Source organism: Heterodontus francisci, chromosome 26, assembly GCF_036365525.1.
Source record: "Heterodontus francisci isolate sHetFra1 chromosome 26, sHetFra1.hap1, whole genome shotgun sequence".
In the NCBI taxonomy this organism is placed as follows: Eukaryota; Metazoa; Chordata; class Chondrichthyes; order Heterodontiformes; family Heterodontidae; genus Heterodontus; species Heterodontus francisci.
Window position 1 is genome coordinate 51878506 of NC_090396.1, and position 16034 is coordinate 51894539.

Sequence of the window (16034 nt, forward strand, 5' to 3'; positions counted from 1 at the left end):
GACAATAAAGTCTTAAAAATCAGATTCCTGGCCCAAACCCACCTCCAATCTGCTCACATCTGCTATAACTGAAGCTGAAAGGTGGGAAGCCAGCTAACCCGTTTCAAGGATGGGGTGAGTGTTTTAACTTTAATTTTGGTCAGCCTAGTTTCCCCAGCCTCAGGGAACTTGGCAGCCAGATCCAGGTGAGGACCTGGCAAATGCAGGAAGTGAGTGCCTTCTCCTGGATTATGCGTGCTTTCTGAGGAACCCATGGGGTCAGGCACTCACCCCAACTTTCCCCATGAGGCCACTGATCCCACTCCACCCTGCCTAAGCTTCTGTTTCCCCCTTCCAGGCTTCTGATCTCCCCCCCCAGAATTCTGATCTTCCCCTTGACCACTGATCCTCCCAAAGCCTCTGATCTGCCCCCTCCCTGCCCAGGCTTCTGATCTCCCTCCGGACCTTTGACTGCCCCTCCCCACCTCCAATCCCCCCCCAAGGCCTCTGATCTTTCTCCCTCCAGCCCCGCCCCACCCAGGTCTCCCATCTCCCCCATAAGCCTCCAACTTTCCGCCCCCCCCCCCCCCCCCCCACCACACCGCATGCAGGAAAATCCCACCCTTCGGGTTCCCTGCTGCTTTCAGACCCATCTGCTCCCGACGGGTCAGATAAGTAAAACTTCAGCCCATGGTGTTGCTTTCCTTGTTCACACAGGTCCTAGATCCCATGTAGAGGGCACTGCACTATATCAGATTCCCAATAACCATAAGTTACTGCTCAAAAGTCCACAAAAATTCTGTGAAAGCTATAAGCTAATGAACAGCAAGCACTGTTGTTCACCGTCGACTGCAACATCTGTGCCAATCTATCTTCTGTACGTTTGAATGTATCTTCATGGCATCAGAATGATTTGCACTAAAAACAGAAAAACTTTCCACACTTGCATCTTTTAAACATGTTGTGCAGAATGTGCATAAATGATGGTTTGTTGGCCTCCAACTTGAATTTCCACCGGTTTTTACATTCCACCCGATGGTAATGAGATTCTCAGAAATTTTCTGCATGAAGTTTGGCATAACTTACACCATTTCAGGAAATTCCAAGCCTGTTAGCAGGCTCTTTGATAGTGACAGTATCACAATGGAGCCAAATCCTGTTCGTGTCCAACATTTACACATGTACACTTTCCATGCAGGGATCACTGGACAGCAATTTGAAAAGCAGAGGCCCTGCCTAAGCCAGAGGTGCTGAGGCCAGATGTAGTTCCTGCTGCTGGGATCAGATAATCCAGCATAGATTGGGAATCAAGCCTTCTGGTCCATATGGCTTCAGAGCCTTTAACCAGTGAAGCATTGAGGAAGCCTATAAAATTGGTAATACAGTCCCCACTGCTTACACCGTCCATGCCTGTCACGAACAGCTGGTTATATCAGGCAAATGGCAGTAACCATTACTCAGTTCCGCTGGTCAGTTACAAAGGTGTCATTTATAACACGTTAAGCAGGCCCGCTATTTCGTTGGCATTTCAATGAAAGCCTATAATGCTATAATCCTCTCTACTTACCATTTTAAGGCAAACTGATGTGTTTGTTAAATGTCTTTCAAATGGTACTATTAACTATTCACCTGAGAAGCCAAGTGGCACTGTTTGCAGGGAGAGCGTGGTGAAATAATGTCTGAGTGATGGGACTGCATGTATTCACTGGCCATCGCTTAGCCTGCAAGATTTCATTGTTTTTCAAAGTACTCCCTCTCCTCTTTCAGATGTTGATGACTCCTACATGAACAGGGTCGAGCTAGAAGCTATACTGGCTACTAATGCAGATTGTGTTCGACACAATTTTACCATCCACTGCTCATCATGGCACAAATCGCATTAACACTGACACCCGCTGTAAGCGGTGGGGACTATATTTGAAAAGAAAACCACTGGTTAATCTCCTGCGCAGCTTAAAATTGGCTTAATGTTAATATAGAGATTCAAATTCAAAGAGTTGGACCAAGCAGTAATTTTACTGGGTAAATAAATAGAGATAAATCCTAATAAACCATTTGACAGTAAATATCACAGTCAAATTGGAATCCCAGAGAGGGAACATTAAGAAGCGTCCAGTCGGTAACACACTGGGGCCCTGAAGGCGCAAGAGGTTGGATTTCATGGAATGTCCTCTGCATCCTGTGAAATATTTTGGCTAAAGAAGAGGAGGTTTAGGTCATTCCATATCACATGTCTTCCTGTCACACAGTAAGACTGTGCTGACAGCGCCATCCATCACTGCTGATTACTGATCGACAGTGCGAGACAGATGAACAAAGGAAGGCTCACAAACCAAAGAAAAATCGAACAGGAGAGCTTGGAGATGGTGATACAGTGACCCAAGGCAACACGTTCCCCTTAAAGTTAACCCTTCTGGAGCAGCCTCTCACAGATGGCAGTAAGTCCCAGAGGATGTCCCAGTGTGCTCAGGTAGTTACCAGACTATTTTTATTTAAATATCTGTACCTCACCTCCATCTACTCATTCCATCATCAACTAATCACTGCTTGCTGATTTACCATGTCTGCTCTCTTACTCTTGCAACCGTGGTGGTGACCTGAACTATAACCTTTGACCCTTCCTCGTGTTATCACATTCAAAAAGATACAAGCATTGAAACCAGGATTCTGGCTGAGAACATTCACAGATAATATTCAGCATTCTTGTTCAACAGCAACTGAAAGAAAAAAGATACAGATGATCTCGACATAATCCAGGATTCTTTCAGGAAGAATGCAGGAATATTAATGTTATTTTATTAATTATATTAATTAAAAAATGATAAATGAATTAGTTAGGTGTTTTGTTCTGTGTTTGGGGCACAATAAAAGAAACAATGCAGTCTTCAATTTCAAACCAGCGTGCCCTATTCTGTCTTGTACCAAGAGTGTGGAACCTCCACTTTTTCAGTCAGACAGATGGATTTGTGTCTGAACTAAAAGGCCCCCAAATTCCCGACGCTGCAAGGCAGAAGGAAGACTTAATTGCAGCACAATGGGAAGGGGAGGGAGATGAAATTTGAGGGAGCCCGGTTAAACCACATCTCTGCCCTTTTTTTAACGTGCGAAGTTGCGCCAACTACATCAAACCCTCCTGTGTGACATCCCTCAAAGAGTTGGAACTGGTGGGGTAACATATCCCCATCAGAACTCTGACCAGTTCCATCTTTACACTGCCACGAAACAGTCTTATTTATTTTATCAAGGTGATTGAGGTCTACTTCCCGTTTCACAGTGGCAATCAAGTGACAACCAAGAAATCGCTGAAATTCTTTTTTTTTAATCGACTCTTTGACTGGAATGGCACTGGTCCCCAGATGGGGCAGATGTTCTGATATTCACAGTGCCTGGTGAGGTAGACATCTAAGCCATGGCATAAATGGTGCATGGTTCAGGACAGAATCAAGACCAGAGCAGAGCAGCAGTAGCAGGTGGAAGCCCCACCCCAGGAAATTCAGCCCCAAAGTATTTACTGTGCTGTGTGCAATAATGGAACCACTGTATGAATAATACTTACATTAATAATATAAAGCATAAACTGCCAAATAACCAGATTGTCGCACCTGCCAAGATAAGGTCTTACAAAGTATGGGCTCAAGTGCTTACTTCAATCACTAGCCTCAGAGAGTGGTAGGAACCGAGTACGATAATCGCACAGTGCTCCATGACCCTACCATTTACATTAGAACAGGAGTAGGCCATTCAGCCCCTTGAACCTGTTCTGCCAATAAATGATATCTTGGCTGATCTGTATCTCCACTCCATTCACCTGCCTTTGCTCGATATCCCTTGATACCCTTACAGTTTGAAATGATACCATGGGAAATGATACCATCTGAAATTCCTCTCTCCCTTATCACAATGGAGGTGTTAACCGATTTATTTTGACAGATTAGCATCCCGACTAAAATAATGGAGAGAGGAATTTCAATCAACTTGTTAAGTGATTGTATGCCCACAATCCATGTCCCTGCAAAATCCTAGAACAGTGTACTCACCAATAAAAGTTATTCAGCGGTAATAATTTCCTACATTTTATTGATTCTCAATAAAATTCCACGTGCCCTGGAGTTCTTCAACTGAAGTTATTCAAAGAATGTATATGTTGAAGCCGCATTGGTACATTCACACAGTACAGGAAGGAGCCATGTTTGATCCCTAGTCTACACTGAGTTGCCTATTCTCAGTAGGCACAAGGCTAGGACACTACAATTGATCTTAGCAGACCTAGATGAATCAGGCTGCCTCCAACACTTCACCGAAATGGGCATTATTCATATCTGACCTTGACAATGAGTGTTGACATGTTATTTTACTGTAGGAGGCTTCACAACCAAGCCCAGTACCATCCTCATCTGATCTCTGCACATATGCCCTTCCAGTAAGGAAAACTGATTAGAAATCAGCAATGGTAATCCTGGTCAATTATTCCCCGTCTGGGGTTGCTAAAGCCAATTGCAGCAACCCCTCTCACCATCCAAATTAAGATTAGCTAATTCATTGCAGACCAGGGATCAAATCACGAACCTTCTTGACCTCACTGAATAAACTCGATGAATCCTGCACTCTGGTTCCATGTCTAGTAATGCCTGCTTGAAACAGCACGTGTACAGATGTTGATTAAGGACAGATGTGGGCTAAGTTTTGATGTTTTGTATTGTTGAACAATTGACCTTCACTGCAATGCCTTATATGGTTGAATAGCTCATTTATTCTCACTGTCTAAGCTTATAACTAGACATGGGTAAGGCACTGAAGGCAGCCAGCATCTGTAGAATTGTACAGCAGCACAGGTTAGCACCTACAGGTGAGGAGGGGATAAAGTTGGGGGTGGGGGAATTGATTCAAAAATATTTTAAAACAATACAACCTGCAGGTTATTATGAGTCATGGAGATTGCTGAAGAAAATCCAGTACTTTCAGAGTTAATACTTTTCATCACTCTGGGATCTCCTTTACTGTTTTATTCTTTGTTTATCCTGCAACCCACTACAAACCCCATAGCTTTATGAGGCTATCTTGTACAAACATCATTTTAATAAAGAAATAATTGATCTACTAATGTGACATAAAAATGCTGGCATCCCCTTGCATCAATATTTATTCAGTATGAAGAGAGCATACTGCTCACAAACCTCTCCTCTATCAATTGGTATTGTAATGAACCTTTCTGGCATGTGTAGTTTACATGTTGCTAATGCCAAATGTTTGAAGCTTCACAATTCATTCTGGTCACCAAGGGATAAAGCTGTCAGCCAGTGGAGCATTGAGTTTGTGGCTGGTGGGTCAACAAGTGACCTGGCTGGCAGCCAATGGATTTTATGCTTGGCAAACGTTTGAACTTTGCAACTAATAATCGAAGCATTGGTACAGCAGAAAATCTCTGAGGGTGTCAGGGTTCTGCCCCAAGCCTAACATCTGGGCACTTATGTAGTCCTTGCAGTACTGAGCTCAAGTTCCAGGGCTGCCTTACACTCGGAAATATTGAGCATATGTTGACAGGTTTTGCCAGTTTGCTGTAGGACCATTATACAGGCAAAGCATAACATGTCCCCTCAGTTTGGAAGAAGCACTGACATAGCAAAAAGAGTGGGTGTTGCACTATGTTCACTTTTCACCTTTAGCTACCTGGGTGCAAATTCAGAACAAATAGGGATTAGGGTCTTCTCTTCATTGGCAGGGACTGTGGTCTGCAGCCTTTTAGAATACTTTGGTCAGTTTGTTTGAATCTAGCTCAGACAGAGAGGATGGAGGGCTACTCAAACTAAAGGCTGTTCAAAGCTCTAAAAGTAAATGGGTTGAACCAACTTAAATGCTCTATAATTAGTGCTAATTCACACGCTTCACAAATAAGCAGTAAGAATAAATAGTTTGGAAAAGCAAAAAGCAGATACCACTTTTCTGATTCAGATACACTGTTAGTGTAATGATTGAGGAACCCTGCTTGGCATCTGACCAGCGTTATACCTGACCAGGCAGTGTTTTATGCCATCAGCCAATGCAAAGGGACAAAAATACAAAAGCCTTAAGTCTTAGTGACCTGTCACAGGAAAATGTACCCAAAGATCATGGGTAAAATTGAAGAGAACTGTGGTAAATATTGGAAAAGTTGATGCCTGTTGAAATGTACTATTCAGGCAAAAGAAAACAGGTACAATGACATTTATATTATATCTGTGTAATTGTGTTTAGATTTTAAAATAATAAAAATGATCATTTTTGTATGTCTGATTGGGCAGTTCTAAGTTCCCCTGATAGTTTAGTGGGTGCCCTACAAGATTCCAGATTCATTCACTGTTATGTGTTATTAGACGCTCTCACTTGGATAGAACGGGAGCTATGATTAGCCTCCAAACTAGGATGGTGAAGAAGCAGCCAGGGTTCCTTCTGAACATCATGTCGTGAACTGTATCCAGCACATCTACATCTATAGGACAGTAGAGAAGGAAACTGGGGAAGAGAAAGAAAGACTGTATTTACTTGAAGCATACAGACATAAAAGATGAATGATTGAGAGAAAAGTGTTGTGATGAAGCTTGAGCCTCTCACACACACTTTGACTTTGTGCAATGGTGTAAATTGGCTGATATTAGATCAGATGCCCGTTGTGCATCTTTCCCAATGGGGTTCTATTCCAGAAAGCCAGTTGATGAACGGTGATACTAGAACCAATCTTTACTCAGTCTTATATTTATTTACAGAGTGCAACATTACAAGCATATACCTCCTAACTCAACCACATGCTGTTTTAGTGTCTCTTTATATGTGCTCAGGTAAAACCCCAATTAATGCCCTCTATTTGCATATAATTAAATACAATTGATATACAATTAACAACGATTTCATTTCAATTAACTGTAATACTGGGATGGATGTATAATGGGCACCTGAACTAATATCATCCATTTTATATTATTGCAGAAAGTCAAAATTACCCCCACTGCTCTCAGTCTAGTCCCAATCATGAGTCTCAATAAAAAGGCACACGTCCTTGCATTTATCAAGGGAGATGTTTGATTCGTTGATCCATGCTTAAAATGTGGTAAATCATTATTTATTTTAGTGAATCATATCTTCAGCATTCAGCATGTTCTTTCACAAGTCCTTTAGTTTCATTGATAATGAAACTCAATAGATTTTAAATTGTGTTCTCCAGCAGCTTGAAGTAACTGCCCCATGGTTCCTGTAGCCGTATTGCTGAGGCCTGCTTGTGGCCAAAGTGCAAAGCCTTGCTTCACCAGGGGCCCAGCTAGCAGCCTACCCACAAACTGACAATGCGTGGCTGGCAGTCGTTCACTGGGCAGCTTGTAGGCTCAAACCCGAGGCCAAGGGCAGAGGAAGTTATAAAGGTGTCATGTTTGCTCATTGTGATCATACGGAAGAATTTGCATGACCACATCCACAAAGATGAAGTCAAGTCCATGACTAGTATCAGGGATAGAGGTGAAAAATTTTAGTCTGCTGGAATTTATAGAGCAGATGTCTGTTCATGATTTTTAGATATTCAATCAGTTTTTCAAGTGCAGTTTCAAAATTATGGGAAAACCTGGAAGTAGACTCTGAAAATAGTTTTGTTGCAAAAAAAGTCCATAGATTTGCTTTGACGGTCATTTTTGATATTATCTGAATGCCTTTAAGATGCTCCTTAAATCCTATTTGTTTAACCGAGCTTTTGGTCACCTGCCCTAATATCTTCTGATGTGGCTCGGTGCCAAATTTTGTCCTGCGAAGCACTCAGGGATGTTTTACTATGTTAAAGGCACTCTATAAATGCAAGCTGTTGTTGTTGAGATGGTGGTAAAGAGGTGGAGAGGTATAGGGAGAGAATTGCCGAGCTTAGCACAAATCTGACAACATCACCAAGTCACGAACATCAAAACATGTGAATTTTGTGTTAGCACAATTCAAAGATCCAGGATTCAAAGTCAATATTTCATTTTGCCTCCCCCAATTTTCTCCCATTCTCTCTCAAAGGTGCTAAATAATATTGTGTTAGAGCTCCACAGGTGCAAACAGAACTCTGGTACCTCAATCGAGTGCCCATTCTGTGTATAGGGCCTGAGACAGTGAGTGCCTGTAGGTGCCACAGCTGAATTGAATCCTTTCTTGGCCAAATATCCACATTCACGAACACAAACACTCGGGAACAAGAGCCCTGGCTGATACTTTCCCACTAACTCATTCAGGGCATTGAGGTTAATTGTAGCTCTCTTACTGACTCCGTGGCTGAGACCAGTTAACTCAGGACCGACCAGGAGACTGGGCCCTTCCCAGTCTTTATGAAATCCAATATTTGTGAAGATAAAGGGGCTTGAACTTTATCTAACAAGCTGCCAATAAATATTTGGTTTTCAGAGAACATACAAACAGAAATTCATCTGTTTTTATACTTCAATACTAAATATAAATATATATATATATATATATGGGTCAGTCTCAGGAAGGGTGCAGTTTCCACAAGTCAACACTGCTGTGTTCAGCTCTGTTATTTTTTGCTGAGAGAGCTAGCCTTAGATAAAGAACAGGTGCTCGTCATATTGCTCAAGAGAATCTCAGATTAGAAACACAATGAAACTCTGACTGGTGCCAACCTTTCATTGGAATTCGGGCTGAGCTTTCTTTCCCCTCTTTCTCTGAATAGCCTGGTGTTTTTTTTGGTGCTAACTGTTTAAAGTGCCAAAGGTCGCACTGAGGATTTGCAAAGCATCAGCTGGAATTTACAAACCATTCATCACCAGGCTGCTTAGAATTCCTGTTGTCCTAAAGGATCAGGATCTGTACACATAGGAACAGAAATGTCTTTGCACCAAGGGGGGCGCGCAATTTACAGTACCTTCGTAGATTTAGAAACGATATGCTAGGAGGGAGAGAATTTGAGCGCTGTGTACACTCCCCAAAAAGTGTTGACGTGCTGGATGTCAGCTTGATAAATGAGTTTTCCCTCATTTCTCTTCCATTCAGCTACACGGCCTCCTGCTGCTGTTGGCAGGTTGTGAAGGGGTGAAGCACACCACAAGTGGCTCCAAAAGTTTGGCACCAGGGTGTTGTCAAGTGATTTAGTTGGTAATTGAATATTGGAGCATTTATTGAAACGACCAAACAGATGTTCTGATGGATTAAACCATCGTAAAAATGCTAGTTAAACAAATACTTAAGACTTACAGCAGATTACGAATATATATTTGTAATTAAGTAATCAGTTGTAAAGGGTTCATTACTTTGTACTGGCTGGAAGAATCTCTGCCTGTTCCTATTTTGCAATCTGTAGCTACATGTAGATCAGTCAGTATGGATTTAAAAAATCCCAAACCATTTTCTTTCCACAATGATCATCTTGGCTCATGTTTTGAATGTCCTCTTGTTAAGTAAATACCCTTTGGTGCATATCACACATTTTACTATGTTCATAATTAAAATTACACACAGACACAAGTGTGTAACACACTGCTGGAATTCTACTGCTCCAGAAACCTGCCCAAATACAGCAGCTATAAAATAAGTTTACATGTTTTGGAAATTATCCTGTAACAACCTCTGTTAGCCCTGGTTTAGTGGTAGTGGTTTTGCATCTGAGGCAGGAGGTTGTGGGCTCAAGTCCCATGCTACCTGACATAACCCAGGATGACACTTCAGTGCAGCACTGAGGGAGTGCTGCTGTTTGCACGAGATGTGAAACTGAGGCCCCACCTGCTCTGTCAGGTAGGAGCAAAGGATCCTGTGGCAATATTTTGAAGAAGGACGGGAGTTCTCCTGGTGTGCTGGCCAATATTCTTCCCTGAACTAAGATCGCTATTGCAGATAACATGGTCATTATCTCACTGCTGTTTGTGTTGGGCTTGAAGTGGACATCTTGCTGCCGCCGTTCCTACATTTGCCTATGCAAAAGAATGGGAACTGCGAAAGTAGAAGAAAAAGATTAAAGGGAACAGCCAAAGGCTTGATGGCAAAGAAAATTTTGAGGAGGTTCTGGAAGTGGGGAAAGGTAATTAAAAAAGGGGGGATTAGGAGAGCATTCCTGAGTGCAAGGTGTGATGAAAACTCTGTCACTGATGAAGTGGAGAGTACAAGTTAAGACACAGGGCTGGAGAGATTGCAGGGTAGAATGGAGCTATCGGAAGAGGACAAGGATTTTGAAGTAGATACGCTGGGGCACGAAGCAAATAAAACTCACAAGGATAAGGGTGATGGATGACTGGGACTTGGTTTAGGATAGGATACTGGCTACAGAATTCTGAATGAGTTGGCATTTGGGGTGGAAGTGGGAAACTGACAAAGAGAAGTTTGGAGAAATTGAGCCTCAAGGTGATAAAGATGTGGAGAGGGTTTCGTTGCAAGGGAAGGACAATGAGGCAAGGATGTAGGTGGCAATGTTTAAGAGGCACTGGTAAGCTATCCTTTGGTAACAAAGTGGATGTGAGATTTAAAACTGAGCTCAGGATCAAATAAGATAGAAGTTGCATTCTGTAGTTTTAGTTTGAGCAAGCAGCCAGGGAAGGGGATGGAACTCAAGCAAAAGGTTTCTGCTGGGAGCCAAGTAGGAGCAGTTAGTGATGTTGAGGTGAAGAACGTTTTGGTTCATTCAGGGCTTACTGTCAGATGGGCAAATAGCACAATGATGGTTGCCCAATCAAGGCTGTAAATGGAGAGGTATAGTTGGGAGTTATTCGTGTAGATATGGAAGCTGCCATCATATTTGCAGAGGCTGCTGCCAAGGGGCAGTATATACAAATAAGGAAAAGGAGGTTGCCAAGGATACAGTCTTGAAATATATTACAGACAACCGTGCGGGCATGGGAGTCTGCAAGGTACAGGAGCCTGCAAGTCTGACTTTATTCTCTTGGCCTAAAGAACTATATAAATCAACTAGTGGTCCTACCCTGATTACTATCCAGTTATGTCACTAGACATTGGGTGAGAGTACTATGGTGGAATAGCCTGCCAACACTCATTATTTAAGCTTGCACAAGTACAATGGCCAATTGGATCAGTTACTGGAGGGCTACAGGCACCCATTGAACTGCACCCAGGTATAAATCGTTCAGAGGGAAAAAGAATGGTGGGGGAAAAGTTAAAATCGGGGTTGAAGAAGCCTTGAAGGACCTAAGATTAGAAAACTACAGAGGTCAACATCAGGAAAAAAAAGCTGGTGTAATAACAATTACCACCACAATGAATAGTGTCAGCAACATTTAGAGATTTACAATTCTTTAACAGAATCTAGCTGCAAGTTAACCATTCATCAGTGAGTTGAACATCCAGCTGGGCTTCATATTGTTTGAAACTGTAGATAACTTCAGTCAGGTCTGCTGTAGGAACCTTGGTTGAGAAGACAATGGATGAGCTACAAAAAAATCAGCACAATTCCAGCCAAATCTGAAGTGGAAATGGGACTTTATTCCTTATTTTTTTCTCTTCTCATTTGAGAATGGAGGAGGTGCAGACAGTTGTCTCTGCTGGAATCCCTGACAGCTCTGGTATCAGCCTTGAAGCAGAGTGTGTTTCCTCCCGAGAGAGCTGAACTAATATGAACAGAAACAATCTGCAAGACGCAGATAGAGAGTGGCAGCCCAGAGCACTGTCAAAACGCTGTCTGAAAATTCCCACAGGACCACTCTGTGGGGGCACGTTGGTGGATTTTTTTTTTTATCATTCACATCACACTGTTGTGTTTGACAAGGACTAATGAACGCTGACACAAGGAGGTTATGCAATATTTATACGGTGCCTCAGAGACATGGCAACACAGGGGAGCAACCCTCTGCTGTCGTCCAGTTATGGATTCCTCACACTATCTCCATTAACCCTTAAGTAACTGCAATCTCCCAGCAAGACCCAGGTGTCACATTAGAAGTAGGAAATTAACCCTTTTGTACAACTGAATCCAAATTCCAGCTTTCAGAATGTATCTTATTTACTGCAATATAATCTTCCCAAAAGTTATTGGCAGTGTGGAATATTGTGGGTGGGTATTCTAAAGGATTGCAGTTGGTGCTTGTGGTGCAAATACAGCACCGAAGAATGGGAGATAGGGCAGTGTTTGCAGCTGCGATTACCCCTTGAGGTAAGTTGCAGGTCTTGTGCAACACATAAAGAGGAGGCAGCCTGTGTTTTGCTCCTGGCAGCAAGCACAAAAAATGGTGGGCTGCACGCCAAAGAACCGCCGTGATCTTCCACGCGGCGGCTCATTTAAATAGTTGGGGCGGCTCGCTGTTCCCCCCTACAATCACGTGGAAGGGCCGGGCTGTCCATCCCTTGCAATGGCGTCAGCTGCCTACGTGCAGGTGCTGGCGCCCTTTATAAAGGGCAGTCAGCCCTGTCAGTCAATTTGAATTTTTAAAGCAGTATCCCCCCCAAAATTTATACAATAAATTTCTAACGCCCCTTTCCCACCTGCCCCCAATAACAATTACATTAACTATTTGCCTTCCCCCTCCCCAAAATACTTACTTTTTAATTATGACCTTATCCCTCCAGCCTGCACAAAGTTTAAAGTTCAACCCTTCCCACCATCGCCTACACCCATTACGTTTATTTGACCCTGTTCCCCCCACCCCGCACTGAAAATCCTAACTCCTCCCCACCAGTGTCACATCGGCTTTCCCCGGACATTGTATTGAAGACACTGGAGTGCCGGACGCCACACCGAAGGTCACGCTGGGCTCGGAAGATTTAAGGTAAGTTGATTTAAATTTATGCATGTCAATAATTTAAATATTTAAGGCCAGGTCCTGTCGCCCAGTGGTGGCGGGGTTATCATGGAGCCTCGCCACCGCCAGGAGCATCGGGCCGGGCCCTCCCATCGTTGGACTCTGAGGTGGGCCTCTGCCAGAACAATCTTCCAGCCCCCCTGCCCGCTAAGGAGCCCAACCATTGTTGTCTTGGTAAAATCCAATTCAGCAGATTCAGCATCCTCCCGGGTCTGTCTCATATATGGAAATGTGGAAGAAACGATCAGAATTTAATACCGTTAGTGGCTACTTGAGAGGCCTTCACGCTGTCTATCCAAGTGGGTTCAATCCTGAATTCAAGAGTGAAAGGACATATTTTAAAGTAGTATCTAAAAGCACGGTCACTCTAGACCCTCACCTCACATCTCATTTTCTCTGATATATCCATAAATGCAATACATGAGCCAGTGGAGAATGTGACTGGGTGGGGGTGTTTGTTTAATCGAATCATTACCCTGACAGTGAAAGGTCAGTTTGCAGAATAATGTGTGAAACAGGCTGTCAGTTTGTCAATATTCATCTGGCCCATTGATCAATCCACGCTGTTAAGTAGTTTGTGGGCCTGCACAGAAAGATTTATGACATTTTAAATAGACATCGATCAGACACAACTTATCAGAAGATTTGATTGTTTGCACTTTATGAATAGACCCTGGCAATGGTGTTTATATTTTCAAACCTTATAGGAACCTTCCCCACAATGGTCAGGGCTTGAAGCAAGTAAGATGAGATTGAGCAATTGTGTGGGAGAAACAAACAAGGAGGGAAAGACTGGAATGTGATTGAACAAGAGTCAGTTATCTGTACGATTTTATTCCCACTGCAGCCAGGAAGCGGTTATATAAATAGAAACAAGCCTGCTGTGTGGACTGGTGTCATGTGCAGTTGGCTCACAGACTCAAGTCCCATATCTGCTAGTCAGTCTGGCTTCATGAGGCAGGCAGTCAGTCAATCACGTCTTGACAAGACAGTTAGACAGGACATCATGTGGAAGCAAAGCACTTCCAGTAGCAAGGACATTGTTCTGTTTTAATTGATCCTCTTGACAGCTCAGCAAATGATCTTCTGTGATGAACCATACGCATGAAGTGTACCAAACCCTGGATTATTCTAACCGTGTTACAGATGGTCCATGTCAATCCTGCCCAGTTACTGCCACATCAAGACTCAAAGCTGAAACAACTCAGATCTGCACCTGAATCCATTAAAATAAATAAAGGAACGTCCAGTCAGTGGATGCACGGGACCATTTTCAGGAGATCAAATCCTGAACCTCACAGTTGAGTAGCTGTTGGTTAGCAGAGTGACCCACCTCAAGGAAATGCTAGTGGGACCAATGTCCGAAAGAATTCTACCCCATTGCTGTCTTATCATAGAGCATAATTTGAGTACAATTCTCCAAGTGGCTTAGGGGCAAATATATTCCCTGATGCTTGTAGATTAGGAGAGGTTCAGGCTGGATCACCAGTTTGGGCTTAATTACCTTATCTCAGTGGGAGCTGCGACTGACACTACCACTGGCCTCAGCACCCCCAATCTGAAGTGGGGAAAAGTATGACCTGCTTTTGATTGCTACCCTATATCCTCTGTTGGAACGGGGAGGTGACTGTGATGCTATCTGCAGTCAAATAGCACACCGATACTCCCACATGAAGAATAGCTATTCAGGAAAAGCATTGGAGGATCTCAGTGCCTGGTGGAACTGTAGCCAAGCAAGAAGTCAACATCTTTAGGAGAGGTAGGTATGGAGAGAGAGAGATGGGGGAAATTGGAAAGAAAAAAACAGAATTGGGAATCAGGATGGCATGTAAGAGTGGAGTTAAAACAGGGGAAATGATACATTAAAAAAAAACACAACAGGATATGGGGAGGAAAAGACACCAATATCAATTGTGTCTGAGACAGCTTCAGGAAAGTAATGCTTTCTCAGAGGCAGCCAAGTGACCAGATGTAGAACTGGCCAGGATCAAAGACAACTACAGAAAGAAAGCACATGGGAGCCCAAGTGTTAGAGCTGTCTCTCGATCAATGTCCTGACCTAACCTGATTGGCAGGACCACTAAGTTTATCATGATTGAATAAGCCAAAGTCCATTTTAAGTACACAGGAATCTGGGATTTGTGTGCTGGTCTGTTGGGATCACATCCTACGGTTCCATCCATTTTCAATGAAAATTACAAACAGATGGCTTTGCTGAGGGGTCATTTTTTGATTAATGAACAGGCCAACTATTAAAAAGAAAGTGAGAGCAAGTTTGAACAAAGGCACAGCACCACCTACTGACAGGCAATTCCATTACAGCAGGAACCGAAAAAAATCAGTCCGCAGGGTTCCTAAAGGGGTCCATCCATCACATTCATTTGTTTACATAATGGCTGCAGTGCAACATGATCCCTGCACTTGAAGCATTGATATGGTATGATCAGTGCTACCTGAAGCTGGTTAATCAAAATCCAATCTGTTGAAGAGAGACACACAATAAGCTGGATGTTGACCATGCTCTATTGCACATTTAAATCGATACAACAAAGTATTTAAAAAGTTCATTTATTAAAAAAATGCAATTCAAATTCTCATTTATTTTAAATTAAAATTAACACTTTATCAGATGTTCTACAAAATTTCTCAGACAAATGAGATCCTCTAATTGATCACAGACCAGGAAACACCCAGTTCCTCAGGGTCTGCTCACCTCAGTATCACAGCAGCTGGTGCATTTAAAACATCAGTTTTATCAGGGGAAGCTTCCAACTTTTCCCCTATTTTGTTTCTTCCTCTCCTGAAGCTGTTGACTGAAACAGTTGCATTGGCACCAGATGCCCTCTGCTACCTCCCACAGTGACCATTCTGCACATGTAAGCCTTGGCAGAGAATGTTGACCGGCTCTTCAACCCACACTGGACCAGACTGTCTCCTCTAACTCCTGCCCAATCTCTAACCTCCCTTCTTGTCCAAGGTCCTTAAACACATCATCACCATCCAGGCGTGTGTTCAGCTCTTTCATAACTCTGTCTGAATGCCATCAGCCTGCTTTCTACCCTGACCAAAGCTCCAAGACCACACTAGTCAAAATCAATAGCTATCTTCTGTGATTGCAACAATGGCAATTTACCCCTCCTTGACCTCTCTGCCACATTTGACACAGTTCATCATGCCATCTTCCTCCACCATCACTCCTCAATAGTTCACTTCAGTTGAAGTGCCCTTGCTTGGTTCACCCTATTACCTGTCCCAATACAGCCAGCGCATCTCCAGGATTGGCTTCTCCAACAGCTCCTGCACGGTCCT